The sequence below is a fragment of the Aulonocara sp. 'chitande type north' Nkhata Bay genome, linkage group LG5, assembly GCF_057382095.1.
Source record: "Aulonocara sp. 'chitande type north' Nkhata Bay isolate Kocher_YH1m ecotype deep benthic linkage group LG5, A_spYH_male_GT1.1, whole genome shotgun sequence".
Taxonomy (NCBI): Eukaryota; Metazoa; Chordata; class Actinopteri; order Cichliformes; family Cichlidae; genus Aulonocara; species Aulonocara sp. 'chitande type north' Nkhata Bay.
Genome location: NC_141348.1, coordinates 435,966 through 448,809, shown reverse-complemented (window position 1 = coordinate 448,809; position 12,844 = coordinate 435,966). Strand labels below are relative to the sequence as shown.

General features: G+C 58.0%; 4 non-coding genes and 3 pseudogenes across 4 annotated transcripts; all 7 read right to left on the bottom strand.

Moving 5' to 3' along the window:
• Positions 1-2,054: 2,054 nt before the first annotated feature.
• On the bottom strand, positions 2,055-2,173 carry LOC147329018 (5S ribosomal RNA; annotated as a pseudogene).
• Positions 2,174-4,407: 2,234 nt separating this feature from the next.
• On the bottom strand, positions 4,408-4,526 carry LOC147329017 (5S ribosomal RNA; annotated as a pseudogene).
• Positions 4,527-6,061: 1,535 nt separating this feature from the next.
• LOC147329016 (5S ribosomal RNA) lies at positions 6,062-6,180 on the bottom strand. The gene has a single exon (XR_015129351.1). It is a non-coding gene; the product is annotated as a 5S ribosomal RNA (ribosomal RNA).
• Positions 6,181-7,436: 1,256 nt separating this feature from the next.
• LOC147329015 (5S ribosomal RNA) lies at positions 7,437-7,555 on the bottom strand. Its single transcript, XR_015129654.1, has one exon. It is a non-coding gene; the product is annotated as a 5S ribosomal RNA (ribosomal RNA).
• A 1,607-nt stretch (positions 7,556-9,162) lies between these two features.
• On the bottom strand, positions 9,163-9,281 carry LOC147329014 (5S ribosomal RNA). Its single transcript, XR_015129713.1, has one exon. It is a non-coding gene; the product is annotated as a 5S ribosomal RNA (ribosomal RNA).
• A 1,416-nt stretch (positions 9,282-10,697) lies between these two features.
• On the bottom strand, positions 10,698-10,816 carry LOC147329013 (5S ribosomal RNA). The gene has a single exon (XR_015129350.1). It is a non-coding gene; the product is annotated as a 5S ribosomal RNA (ribosomal RNA).
• A 1,756-nt stretch (positions 10,817-12,572) lies between these two features.
• On the bottom strand, positions 12,573-12,691 carry LOC147329012 (5S ribosomal RNA; annotated as a pseudogene).
• Positions 12,692-12,844: the final 153 nt, after the last annotated feature.

Below are 12,844 nucleotides of genomic sequence, written 5' to 3'. Positions count from 1 at the left end.
GCCACAGGCCCTGGTGTGGTGTAAGTGGCCTGAGTAAGAGCCACAGGCCCTGGTGTGGTGTAAGTGGCCTCAGCCAGCAGCCACAGGCCCTGGTGTGGTGTAAGTGGCCTGAGCAAGTGCCACAGGCCCTGGTGTGGTGTAAGTGGCCAAAGCCAGAGCCACAGGCCCTGGTGTGGTGTAAGTGGCCTCAATAGCAAATAAGGCCCTGGTGTGGTGTAAGTGGCCTGAGCAAGAGCCACAGGGCCTGGTTTGGTGAAGATGGCCTCGGCCAGAAGCTCAGGGCCTGGTGTGATGTGAGTGGCCTGAGCAAGAGCCACAGGCCCTGGTGTGGTGTAAGTGGCCTCAGCCAGCAGCCACAGGCCCTGGTGTGGTGTAAGTCACCTCAGCCAGAAGCCACAGGCACTGGTGTGGTGTAAGTGGCCTCAGCCAGCAGCAAAAGGGCCCTGGTGTGGTGTAAGTCACCTCAGCCAGCAGCCACAGGCCCTGGTGTGGTGTAATTGGCCTCAATAGCAACTAAGGCCCTGGTGTGGTGTAAGTGGCCTGAGTAAGAGCCACAGGCCCTGGTGTGGTGTAAGTGGCCTCAGCCAGCAGCCACAGGCCCTGGTGTGGTGTAAGTGGCCTGAGCAAGTGCCACAGGCCCTGGTGTGGTGTAAGTGGCCTGAGCAAGAGCCACAGGGCCTGGTTTGGTGAAGATGGCCTCGGCCAGAAGCGCAGGGCCTGGTGTGATGTGAGTGGCCTGAGCAAGAGCCACAGAGCCTGGTGTGGTGTAATTGGCCTCAATAGCAACTAAGGCCCTGGTGTGGTGTAAGTGGCCTGAGTAAGAGCCACAGGCCCTGGTGTGGTGTAAGTGGCCTCAGCCAGCAGCAAAAGGGCCCTGGTGTGGTGTAAGTGGCCTGAGCAAGTGCCACAGGCCCTGGTGTGGTGTAAGTGGCCTGAGCAAGAGCCACAGGGCCTGGTTTGGTGAAGATGGCCTCGGCCAGAAGCGCAGGGCCTGGTGTGATGTGAGTGGCCTGAGCAAGAGCCACAGGCCCTGGTGTGGTGTAAGTGGCCTCAGCCAGCAGCCACAGGCCCTGGTGTGGTGTAAGTCGCCTCAGCCAGAAGCCACAGGCACTGGTGTGGTGTAAGTGGCCTCAGCCAGCAGCAAAAGGGCCCTGGTGTGGTGTAAGTCGCCTCAGCCAGCAGCCACAGGCCCTGGTGTGGTGTAGATGGCCTCAGCCAGCAGCCACAGGCCCTGGTGTGGTGTAAGTGGCCTCAGCCAGCAGCCACAGGCCCTGGTGTGGTCTAAGTGGCCTCAGCCAGAAGCACAGGGCCTGGTGTGATATGAGTGGCCTGAGCAAGAGCCACAGGCCCTGGTGTGGTGTAAGTGGCCCGAGCAAGAGCCACAGGCCCTGGTGTGGTGTAAGTGGCCTGAGCAAGAGCCACAGGCCCTGGTGTGGTGTAGGTGGCCTCAGCCAGCAGCCACAGGCCCTGGTGTGGTGTAAGTGGCCTCAGCCAGCAGCCACAAGCCCTTGTGTGGTGTAAGTGGCCTCAGCCAGCAGCCACAGACCATGGTGTGGTGTAATTGGCCTCATTAGCAACTAAGGCCCTTGTGTGGTTTAAGTGGCTTCAGCCAGCAGCCACAGGCTCTGGTGTGGTGTAAGTGGCCTCAATAGCAACTAAGGCCCTGGTGTGGTCTAAGCGGCCTGAGCCAGTGCCACAGGCCCTGGTGTGGTGTAAGTGGCCTGAGCAAGAGCCACAGACCCTGGTGTGGTGTAAATGGCCTCAATAGCAACTAAGGCCCTGGTGTGGTGTATGTGGCCTCAGCCAGCAGCCACAGGCCCTGTTGTGGTGTAACTGGCCTCAGCCAGAGCAACAGGCCCTGATGTGGTGTAAGTGGCCCCAGCCGGTCACTCAGGCCCTGGTGTGGTGTAGGTGGCATCAGCTAGCAGCACAAGACATTGGAAAAGAGCCAAAAGCAATGTCGTTAATGTGCCCTCATTAATGGGGAGCTGCTTTTGGTCTTTTAATACACCCCTTCTCTGGATCAAAAGCGGTTCAATGACATGAAAATGAAAGCCTTACAGCACCAGGTATTCCCAGGCAGTCTCCCATCCAAGTACTAACCAAGCCCAGCCCTGCTTAGCTTCCGAGATCAGACGAGGTCGGGCGTGCTTAGGGTGGTATGGCCGTAAGCTGCTGGCCCCAGCACAATGTCTCAATTTATGGATTCAAGTGATTAGGTGGCAAGTACCTGAAGTTACGAAGACAATCCTATAACCATACCTGCATGTTTGCATAATACCCTAACCCAAAGGCTCAGTTTGGCATTTATCCAACAGCACAGGCCCTGGATTGTTGAAGATGGCCACAGCAAGCAGCACAGGGCCTGGTTTGGTGAAGATGGCCTCAGCCAGAAGCACAGGGCCTGGTGTGATATGAGTGGCCTGAGCAAGAGCCACAGGCCCTGGTGTGGTGTAAGTGGAATCAGCCAGCAGCCACAGGCCCTGGTGTGGTGTAAGTGGCCTGAGCCAGAGCCACAGGCCCTGGTGTGGTGTAACTGGCCTGAATAGCAAATAAGGCCCTGGTGTGGTGTAAGTGGCCTCAGCCAGAGCCACAGGCCCTGGTGTGGTGTAAGTGGCCTCAATAGCAACTAAGGCCCTGGTGTGGTGTAAGTGGCCTCAGCCAACAGCCACAGGCCCTGGTATGGTGTAAGTGGCCTCAGCCAGCAGCCACAGGCCCTGGTGTGGTGTAAGTGGCCAGAAGCGCAGGGCCTGGTGTGATGTGAGTGGCCTGAGCAAGAGCCACAGACCCTGGTGTGGTGTAATAGGCCTCAATAGCAACTAAGGCCCTGGTGTGGTGTATGTGGCCTCAGCCAGCAGCCACAGGCCCTGGTGTGGTGTAACTGGCCTCAGCCAGCAGCCACAGGCCCTGGTGTGGTGTAAGTGGCCTCAGCCAGAGCCACAGGCCCTGATGTGGTGTAAGTCGCCTCAGCTAGCAGCACAGGGCCTGGTTTGGTGAAGATGGCCTCGGCCAGAAGCACAGGACCTGGTTTGATATGAGTGGCCTGAGCCAGCAGCCACAGGCCCTGGTGTGGTGTAAGTGGCCTCAGCCAGCAGCAACAGGCCCTGGTGTGGTGTAAGTCGCCTCAGCCAGAAGCCACAGGCACTGGTGTGGTGTAAGTGGCCTCAGCCAGCAGCAACAGGCCGTGGTGTGGTGTAAGTCGCCTCAGCAAGCAGCCACAGGCCCTGGTGTGGTGTAGGTGGTCTCAGCCAGCAGCCACAGTTCCTGGTGTGGTGTAAGTGGCCTCAGCCAGCAGCCACAGGCCCTGGTGTGGTGTAAGTGGCCTCAGCAAGAGCCACAGACCCTGGTGTGGTGTAATTGGCCTAAGCCAGAGCCACAGGCCCTGGTGTGGTGTAAGTGGCCTGAGCAAGAACCACAGGGCCTGGTTTGGTGAAGATGGCCTCGGCCAGAAGCGCAGGGCCTGGTGTGATGTGAGTGGCCTGAGCAAGAGCCACAGGCCCTGGTGTGGTGTAAGTGGCCTCAGCCAGCAGCCACAGGCCCTGGTGTGGTGTAAGTCGCCTCAGCCAGAAGCCACAGGCACTGGTGTGGTGTAAGTGGCCTCAGCCAGCAGCAAAAGGGCCCTGGTGTGGTGTAAGTCGCCTCAGCCAGCAGCCACAGGCCCTGGTGTGGTGTAGGTGGCCTCAGCCAGCAGCCACAGGCCCTGGTGTGGTGTAAGTGGCCTCAGCCAGTGCCACAGGCCCTGGTGTGGTGTAAGTGGCCTGAGCAAGAGCCACAGACCATGGTGTGGTGTAATTGGCCTCAATAGCAACTAAGGCCCTGGTGTGGTGTAAGTGGCCTCAGCCAGCAGCCACAGGCCCTGGTGTGGTGTAGGTGGCCTCAGCCAGCAGCCACAGGCCCTGGTGTGGTGTAGGTGGCCTCAGCCAGCAGCCACAAGCCCTTGTGTGGTGTAAGTGGCCTCAGCCAGCAGCCACAGGCCCTGGTGTGGTGTAAGTGGCCTCAGCCAGTGCCACAGGCCCTGGTGTGGTGTAAGTGGCCTGAGCAAGAGCCACAGACCATGGTGTGGTGTAATTGGCCTCAATAGCAACTAAGGCCCTGGTGTGGTGTAAGTGGCCTCAGCCAGCAGCCACAGGCCCTGGTGTGGTGTAAGTGGCCTCAGCCAGCAGCCACAGGCCCTGGTGTGGTGTAAGTGGCCTCAGCCAGAGCCACAGGCCCTGATGTGGTGTAAGTGGCCCCAGCCGGTCACTCAGGCCCTGGTGTGGTGTAGGTGGCATCAGCTAGCAGCACAAGACATTGGAAAACAGCCAAAAGCAATGTCGTTAATGTGCCCTCATTAATGGGCAGCTGCTTTTGGTCTTTTAATACACCCCTTCTCTGGATCAAAAGCGGTTCAATGACATGAAAATCAAAGGCTTACAGCACCAAGTATTCCAAGGCAGTCTCCCATCCAAGTACTAACCAAGCCCAGCCCTGCTTAGCTTCCGAGATCAGACGAGGTCGGGCGTGCTCAGGGTGGTATGGCCGTAAGCTGCTGGCCCCAGCACAATGTCTCAATTTATGGATTCAAGTGATTAGGTGGCAAGTACCTGAAGTTACGAAGACAATCCTATAACCATACCTGCATGTTTGCATAATACCCTAACCAAAAGGCTCAGTTTGGCATTTATCCAACAGCACAGGCCCTGGATTGTTGAAGATGGCCTCAAGAACCAGCACAGGACCTGGTGTGTTTTACATGGCCACAGCAAGCAGCACAGGGCCTGGTTTGGTGAAGATGGCCTCAGCAAGCAGCCACAGGCCCTGGTTTGGTGTAAGTGGCCTCAGCTAGCAGCACAGGCCCTGGTGTGATGTGAGTGGCCTGAGCAAGAGCCACAGGCCTTGGTGTGGTGTAAGTGGCCTCAGCCAGCAGCCACAGGCCCTGGTGTGGTGTAAGTCGCCTCAGCCAGAAGCCACAGGCCCTGGTGTGGTGTAGGTGGCCTCAGCCAGCAGCAAAAGGGCCCTGGTGTGGTGTAAGTCGCCTCAGCCAGCAGCCACAGGCCCTGGTGTGGTGTAGGTGGCCTCAGCCAGCAGCCACAGGCCCTGGTGTGGTGTAAGTGGCCTCAGCCAGCAGCCACAGGCCCTGGTGTGGTGTAAGTGGCCTCAGCCAGTGCCACAGGCCCTGGTGTGGTGTAAGTGGTCTGAGCAAGAGCCACAGACCCTGGTGTGGTGTAATTGGCCTCAGCCAGCAGCCACAGGCCCTGGTGTGGTGTAAGTCGCCTCAGACAGAAGCCACAGGCACTGGTGTGGTGTAAGTGGCCTCAGCCAGCAGCAAAAGGGCCCTGGTGTGGTGTAAGTCGCCTCAGCCAGCAGCCACAGGCCCTGGTGTGGTGTAGGTGGCCTCAGCCACCAGCCACAGGCCCTGGTGTGGTGTAAGTGGCCTCAGCCAGCAGCCACAGGCCCTGGTGTGGTGTAAGTGGCCTCAGCCAGCAGCCACAGGCCCTGGTGTGGTGTAAGTGGCCTCAGCCAGTGCCACAGGCCCTGGTGTGGTGTAAGTGGCCTGAGCAAGAGCCACAGGCCCTGGTGTGGTGTAAGTGGCCTGAGCAAGAGCCACAGACCCTGGTGTGGTGTAATTGGCCTCAATAGCAACTAATGCCCTGGTGTGGTGTAGGTGGCCTAAGCCAGCAGCCACAGGCCCTGGTGTGGTGTAAGTGGCCTGAGCAAGAGCCACAGGCCCTGGTGTGGTGTAAGTGGCCTGAGCAAGAGCCACAGACCCTGGTGTGGTGTAATTGGCCTCAATAGCAACTAATGCCCTGGTGTGGTGTAGGTGGCCTCAGCCAGCAGCCACAGGCCCTGGTGTGGTGAAAGTGGCCTCAGCCAGAGCCACAGGCCCTGATGTGGTGTAAGTGGCCCCAGCCGGTCACTCAGGCCCTTGTGTGGTGTAGGTTGCATCAGCTAGCAGCACAAGACATTGGAAAAGAGCCAAAAGCAGTGTCGTTAATGTGCCCTCATTAATGGGCAGCTGCTTTTGGTCTTTTAATACACCCCTTCTCTGGATCAAAAGCGGTTCAATGACATGAAAATCAAAGGCTTACAGCACCAGGTATTCCCAGGTAGTCTCCCATCCAAGTACTAACCAAGCCCAGCCCTGCTTAGCTTCCGAGATCAGACGAGGTCGGGCGTGCTCAGGGTGGTATGGCCGTAAGCTGCTGGACCCAGCACAATGTCTCAATTTATGGATTCAAGTGATTAGGTGGCAAGTACCTGAAGTTACGAAGACAATGCTATAACCATACCTGCATGTTTGCATAATACCCTAACCCAAAGGCTCAGTTTGGCATTTATCCAACAGCACAGGCCCTGGATTGTTGAAGATGGCCTCAGGAACCAGCACAGGGCCTGGTGTGTTGTACATGGCCACAGCAAGGAGCACAGGGCCTGGTTTGGTGAAGATGGCCTCGGCCAGAAGCGCAGGGCCTGGTGTGATGTGAGTGGCCTGAGCAAGAGCCACAGGCCTTGGTGTGGTGTAAGTGGCCTCAGCCAGCAGCCACAGGCCCTGGTGTGGTGTAGGTGGCCTCAGCCAGCAGCCACAGGCCCTGGTGTGGTGTAGGTGGCCTCAGCCAGCAGCCACAGGCCCTGGTGTGGTGTAAGTGGCCTCAGCCAGCAGCCACAGGCCCTGGTGTGGTGTAAGTGGCCTGAGCAAGAGCCACAGGCCCTGGTGTGGTGTAAGTGGCCTGAGCAAGAGCCACAGACCCTGGTGTGGTGTAATTGGCCTCAATAGCAACTAATGCCCTGGTGTGGTGTAGGTGGCCTCAGCCAGCAGCCACAGGCCCTGGTGTGGTGTAAGTGGCCTCGGCCAGCAGCCACAGGCCCTGGTGTGGTGTAAGTGGCCTCAGCCAGAAGCCACAGGCACTGGTGTGGTGTAAGTGGCCTCAGCCAGCAGCAAAAGGGCCCTGGTGTGGTGTAAGTGGCCTCAGCCAGCAGCCACAGGCCCTGGTGTGGTGTAGGTGGCCTCAGCCAGCAGCCACAGGCCCTTGTGTGGTGTAATTGGCCTCAATAGCAACTAAGGCCCTGGTGTGGTGTAAGTGGCCTCAGCCAGTGCCACAGGCCCTGGTGTGGTGTAAGTGGCCTGAGCAAGAGCCACAGACCCTGGTGTGGTGTAATTGGCCTCAATAGCAACTAAGGCCCTGGTGTGGTGTAGGTGGCCTCAGCCAGCAGCCACAGGCTCTGGTGTGGTGTAACTGGCCTCAGCCAGCAGCCACAGGCCCTGATGTGGTGTAAGTGGCCCCAGCCGGTCACTCAGGCCCTGGTGTGGTGTAGGTGGCATCAGCTAGCAGCACAAGACATTGGAAAAGAGCCAAAAGCAATGTCGTTAATGTGCCCTCATTAATGGGCAGCTGCTTTTGGTCTTTTAATACACCCCTTTTCTGGATCAAAAGCGGTTCAATGACATGAAAATGAAAGGCTTACAGCACCAAGTATTCCCAGGCAGTCTCCCATCCAAGTACTAACCAAGCCCAGCCCTGCTTAGCTTCCGAGATCAGACGAGGTCGGGCGTGCTCAGGGTGGTATGGCCGTAAGCTGCTGGCCCCAGCACAATGTCTCAATTTATGGATTCAAGTGATTAGGTGGCAAGTACCTGAAGTTACGAAGACAATCCTATAACCATACCTGCATGTTTGCATAATACCCTAACCCAAAGGCTCAGTTTAGCATTTATCCAACAGCACAGGCCCTGGATTGTTGAAGATGGCCTCAGGAACCAGCACAGGGCCTGGTGTGTTGTACATGGCCACAGCAAGCAGCACAGGGCCTGGTTTGGTGAAGATGGCCTCGGCCAGAAGAGCAGGGCCTGGTGTGATATGAGTGGCCTGAGCAAGAGCCACAGGCCCTGGTGTGGTGTAAGTGGCCTGAGCAAGAGCCACAGGCCCTGGTGTGGTGTGAGTGGCCTCAGCCAGCAGCCACAGGCCCTGGTGTGGTGTAAGTCACCTCAGCCAGAAGCCACAGTCCCTGGTGTGGTGTAAGTGGCCTCAGCCAGCAGCAACAGGCCCTGGTGTGGTGTAAGTCGCCTCAGCCAGCAGCCACAGGCCCTGGTGTGGTGTAGGTGGCCTCAGCCTGCAGCCACAGGCCCTGGTGTGGTCTAAGTGGCCTCAGCCAGTGCCACAGGCCCTGGTGTGGTGTAAGTGGCCTGAGCAAGAGCCACAGACCCTGGTGTGGTGTAAATGGCCTCAATAGCAACTAAGGCCCTGGTGTGGTGTATGTGGCCTCAGCCAGCAGCCACAGGCCCTGGTGTGGTGTAACTGGCCTCAGCCAGCAGCCACAGGCCCTGGTGTGGTGTAAGTGGCCTCAATAGCAACTAAGGCCCTGGTGTGGTGTAAGTGGCCTCAGCCAGCAGCCACAGGCTCTGGTGTGGTGTAACTGGCCTCAGCCAGCAGCCACAGGCCCTGGTGTGGTGTAAGTGGCCTCAATAGCAACTAAGGCCCTGGTGTGGTGTAAGTGGCCTCAGCCAGCAGTCACAGGCCCTGGTGTGGTGTAAGTGGCCTCAATAGCAACTAAGGCCCTGGTGTGGTGTAAGTGGCCTCAGCCAGCAGTCACAGGCCCTGGTGTGGTGTAGGTGGCCTCAGCCAGCAGCCACAGGCTCTGGTGTGGTGTAAATCACCTCAGCCAGAAGCCACAGTCCCTGGTGTGGTGTAAGTGGCCTCAGCCAGCAGCCACAGGCCCTGGTGTGGTGTAAGTGGCCTCAGCCAGTGCCACAGGCCCTGGTGTGGTGTAATTGGCCTCAATAGCAACTAAGGCCCTGGTGTGGTGTAAGTGGCCTGAGCAAGAGCCACATACCCTGGTGTGGTGTAATTGGCCTCAATAGCAACTAAGGCCCTGGTGTGGTGTAGGTGGCCTCAGCCAGCAGCCACAGGCCCTGGTGTGGTGTAAGTGGCCTCAGCCAGCAGCCACAGGCCCTGGTGTGGTGTAAGTGGCCTCAGCCAGAGCCACAGGCCCTGATGTGGTGTAAGTGGCCCCAGCCGGTCACTTAGGTCCTGGTGTGGTGTAGGTTGCATCAGCTAGCAGCACAAGACATTGGAAAAGAGCCAAAAGGAGTGTCGTTAATGTGCCCTCATTAATGGGCAGCTGCTTTTGGTCTTTTAATACACCCCTTCTCTGGATCAAAAGCGGTTCAATGACATGAAAATGAAAGACTGACAGCACCAGGTATTCCCAGGCAGTCTCCCATCCAAGTACTAACCAAGCCCAGCCCTGCTTAGCTTCCGAGATCAGACGAGGTCGGGTGTGCTCAGGGTGGTATGGCCGTAAGCTGCTGGGCCCAGCACAATGTCTCAATTTATGGATTCAAGTGATTAGGTGGCAAGTACCTGAAGTTACGAAGATAATCCTATAACCATACCTGCATGTTTGCATAATACCCTAACCCAAAGGCTCAGTTTGGCATTTATCCAACAGCACAGGCCCTGGATTGTTGAAGATGGCCTCAGGAACCAGCACAGGGCCTGGTGTGTTGTACATGGCTACAGCAAGCAGCACAGGGCCTGGTTTGGTGAAGATGGCCTCGGCCAGAAGCGCAGGGCCTGGTGTGATGTGAGTGGCCTGAGCAAGAGCCACAGGCCTTGGTGTGGTGTAAGTGGCCTCAGCCAGCAGCCACAGGCCCTGGTGTGGTGTAGGTGGCCTCAGCCAGCAGCCACAGGCCCTGGTGTGGTGTAAGTGGCCTCAGCCAGCAGCCACAGGCCCTGGTGTGGTGTAAGTGGCCTCAGCCAGCAGCCACAGGCCCTGGTGTGGTGTAAGTGGCCTCAGCCAGTGCCACAGGCCCTGGTGTAGTGTAAGTAGCCTGAGCAAGAGCCACAGACCCTGGTGTGGTGTAATTGGCCTCAGCCAGCAGCCACAGGCCCTGGTGTGGTGTAAGTGGCCTCAGCCAGTGCCACAGGCCCTGGTGTAGTGTAAGTGGCCTGAGCAAGAGCCACAGACCCTGGTGTGGTGTAATTGGCCTCAGCCAGAAGCCACAGGCCCTGGTGTGGTGTAAGTCGCCTCAGCCAGAAGCCACAGGTACTGGTGTGGTGTAAGTGGCCTCAGCCAGCTGCAAAAGGGCCCTGGTGTGGTGTAAGTCGCCTCAGCCAGCAGCCACCGGCCCTGGTGTGGTGTAGGTGGCCTCAGCCAGCAGCCACAGGCCCTGGTGTGGTATAAGTGGCCTCAGCCAGCAGCCACAGGCCCTGGTGTGGTGTAAGTGGCCTCAGCCAGCAGCCACAGGCCCTGGTGTGGTGTAAGTGGCCTCAGCCAGTGCCACAGGCCCTGGTGTGGTGTAAGTGGCCTGAGCAAGAGCCACAGGCCCTGGTGTGGTGTAAGTGGCCTGAGCAAGAGCCACAGACCCTGGTGTGGTGTAATTGGCCTCAATAGCAACTAATGCCCTGGTGTGGTGTAGGTGGCCTCAGCCAGCAGCCACAGGCCCTGGTGTGGTGTAAGTGGCCTCAGCCAGTAGCCACAGGCCCTGGTGTGGTGTAAGTGGCCTCAGCCAGAGCCACAGGCCCTGATGTGGTGTAAGTGGCCCCAGCCGGTCACTCAGGCCCTTGTGTGGTGTAGGTTGCATCAGCTAGCAGCACAAGACATTGGAAAAGAGCCAAAAGCAATGTCGTTAATGTGCCCTCATTAATGGGCAGATGCTTTTGGTCTTTTAATACACCCCTTCTCTGGATCAAAAGCGGTTCAATGACATGAAAATGAAAGGCTTACAGCACCAGGTATTCCCAGGCAGTCTCCCATCCAAGTACTAACCAAGCCCAGCCCTGCTTAGCTTCCGAGATCAGACGAGGTCGGGCGTGCTCAGGGTGGTATGGCCGTAAGCTGCTGGGCCCAGCACAATGTCTCAATTTATGGATTCAAGTGATTAGGTGGCAAGTACCTGAAGTTACGAAGACAATCCTATAACCATACCTGCATGTTTGCATAATACCCTAACCCAAAGGCTCAGTTTGGCATTTATCCAACAGCACAGGCCCTGGATTGTTGAAGATGGCCTCAGGAACCAGCACAGGGCCTGGTGTGTTGTACATGGCCACAGCAAGCAGCACAGGGCCTGGTTTGGTGAAGATGGCCTCGGCCAGAAGCGCAGGGCCTGGTGTGATGTGAGTGGCCTGCGCAAGAGCCACAGGCCCTGGTGTGGTGTAAGTGGAATCAGCCAGCAGCCACAGGCCCTGGTGTGGTGTAAGTGGCCTCAGCCAGAGCCACAGGCCCTGGTGTGGTGTAACTGGCCTCAATAGCAAATAAGGCCCTGGTGTGGTGTAAGTGGCCTCAGCCAGAGCCACAGGCCCTGGTGTGGTGTAAGTGGCCTCAATAGCAACTAAGGCCCTGGTGTGGTGTAAGTGGCCTCAGCCAGCAGTCACAGGCCCTGGTGTGGTGTAGGTGGCCTCAGCCAGCAGCCACAGGCTCTGGTGTGGTGTAAGTCACCTCAGCCAGAAGCCACAGTCCCTGGTGTGGTGTAAGTGGCCTCAGCCAGCAGCCACAGGCCCTGGTGTGGTGTAAGTGGCCTCAGCCAGTGCCACAGGCCCTGGTGTGGTGTAATTGGCCTCAATAGCAACTAAGGCCCTGGTGTGGTGTAAGTGGCCTCAGCAAGAGCCACAGACCCTGGTGTGGTGTAATTGGCCTAAGCCAGAGCCACAGGCCCTGGTGTGGTGTAAGTGGCCTGAGCAAGAACCACAGGGCCTGGTTTGGTGAAGATGGCCTCGGCCAGAAGCGCAGGGCCTGGTGTGATGTGAGTGGCCTGAGCAAGAGCCACAGGCCCTGGTGTGGTGTAAGTGGCCTCAGCCAGCAGCCACAGGCCCTGGTGTGGTGTAAGTCGCCTCAGCCAGCAGCCACAGGCCCTGGTGTGGTGTAGGTGGCCTCAGCCAGCAGCCACAGGCCCTGGTGTGGTGTAAGTGGCCTCAGCCAGTGCCACAGGCCCTGGTGTGGTGTAAGTGGCCTGAGCAAGAGCCACAGACCATGGTGTGGTGTAATTGGCCTCAATAGCAACTAAGGCCCTGGTGTGGTGTAAGTGGCCTCAGCCAGCAGCCACAGGCCCTGGTGTGGTGTAGGTGGCCTCAGCCAGCAGCCACAGGCCCTGGTGTGGTGTAGGTGGCCTCAGCCAGCAGCCACAAGCCCTTGTGTGGTGTAAGTGGCCTCAGCCAGCAGCCACAGGCCCTGGTGTGGTGTAAGTGGCCTCAGCCAGTGCCACAGGCCCTGGTGTGGTGTAAGTGGCCTGAGCAAGAGCCACAGACCATGGTGTGGTGTAATTGGCCTCAATAGCAACTAAGGCCCTGGTGTGGTGTAAGTGGCCTCAGCCAGCAGCCACAGGCCCTGGTGTGGTGTAAGTGGCCTCAGCCAGCAGCCACAGGCCCTGGTGTGGTGTAAGTGGCCTCAGCCAGAGCCACAGGCCCTGATGTGGTGTAAGTGGCCCCAGCCGGTCACTCAGGCCCTGGTGTGGTGTAGGTGGCATCAGCTAGCAGCACAAGACATTGGAAAACAGCCAAAAGCAATGTCGTTAATGTGCCCTCATTAATGGGCAGCTGCTTTTGGTCTTTTAATACACCCCTTCTCTGGATCAAAAGTGGTTCAATGACATGAAAGGCTTACAGCACCAGGTATTCCCAGGGAGTCTCCCATCCAAGTACTAACCAAGCCCAGCCCTGGTCAGCTTCCGAGATCAGACGAGGTCGGGAGTGCTCAGGGTGGTATGGCCGTAAGCTGCTGGCCCCAGCACAATGTCTCAATTTATGGATTCAGGTGATTAGGTGGCAAGTACCTGAAGTTACGAAGACAATCCTATAACCCTACCTTCATGTTTGCATAATACCCTAACCCAAAGGCTCAGTTTAGCATTTATCCAACAGCACAGGCC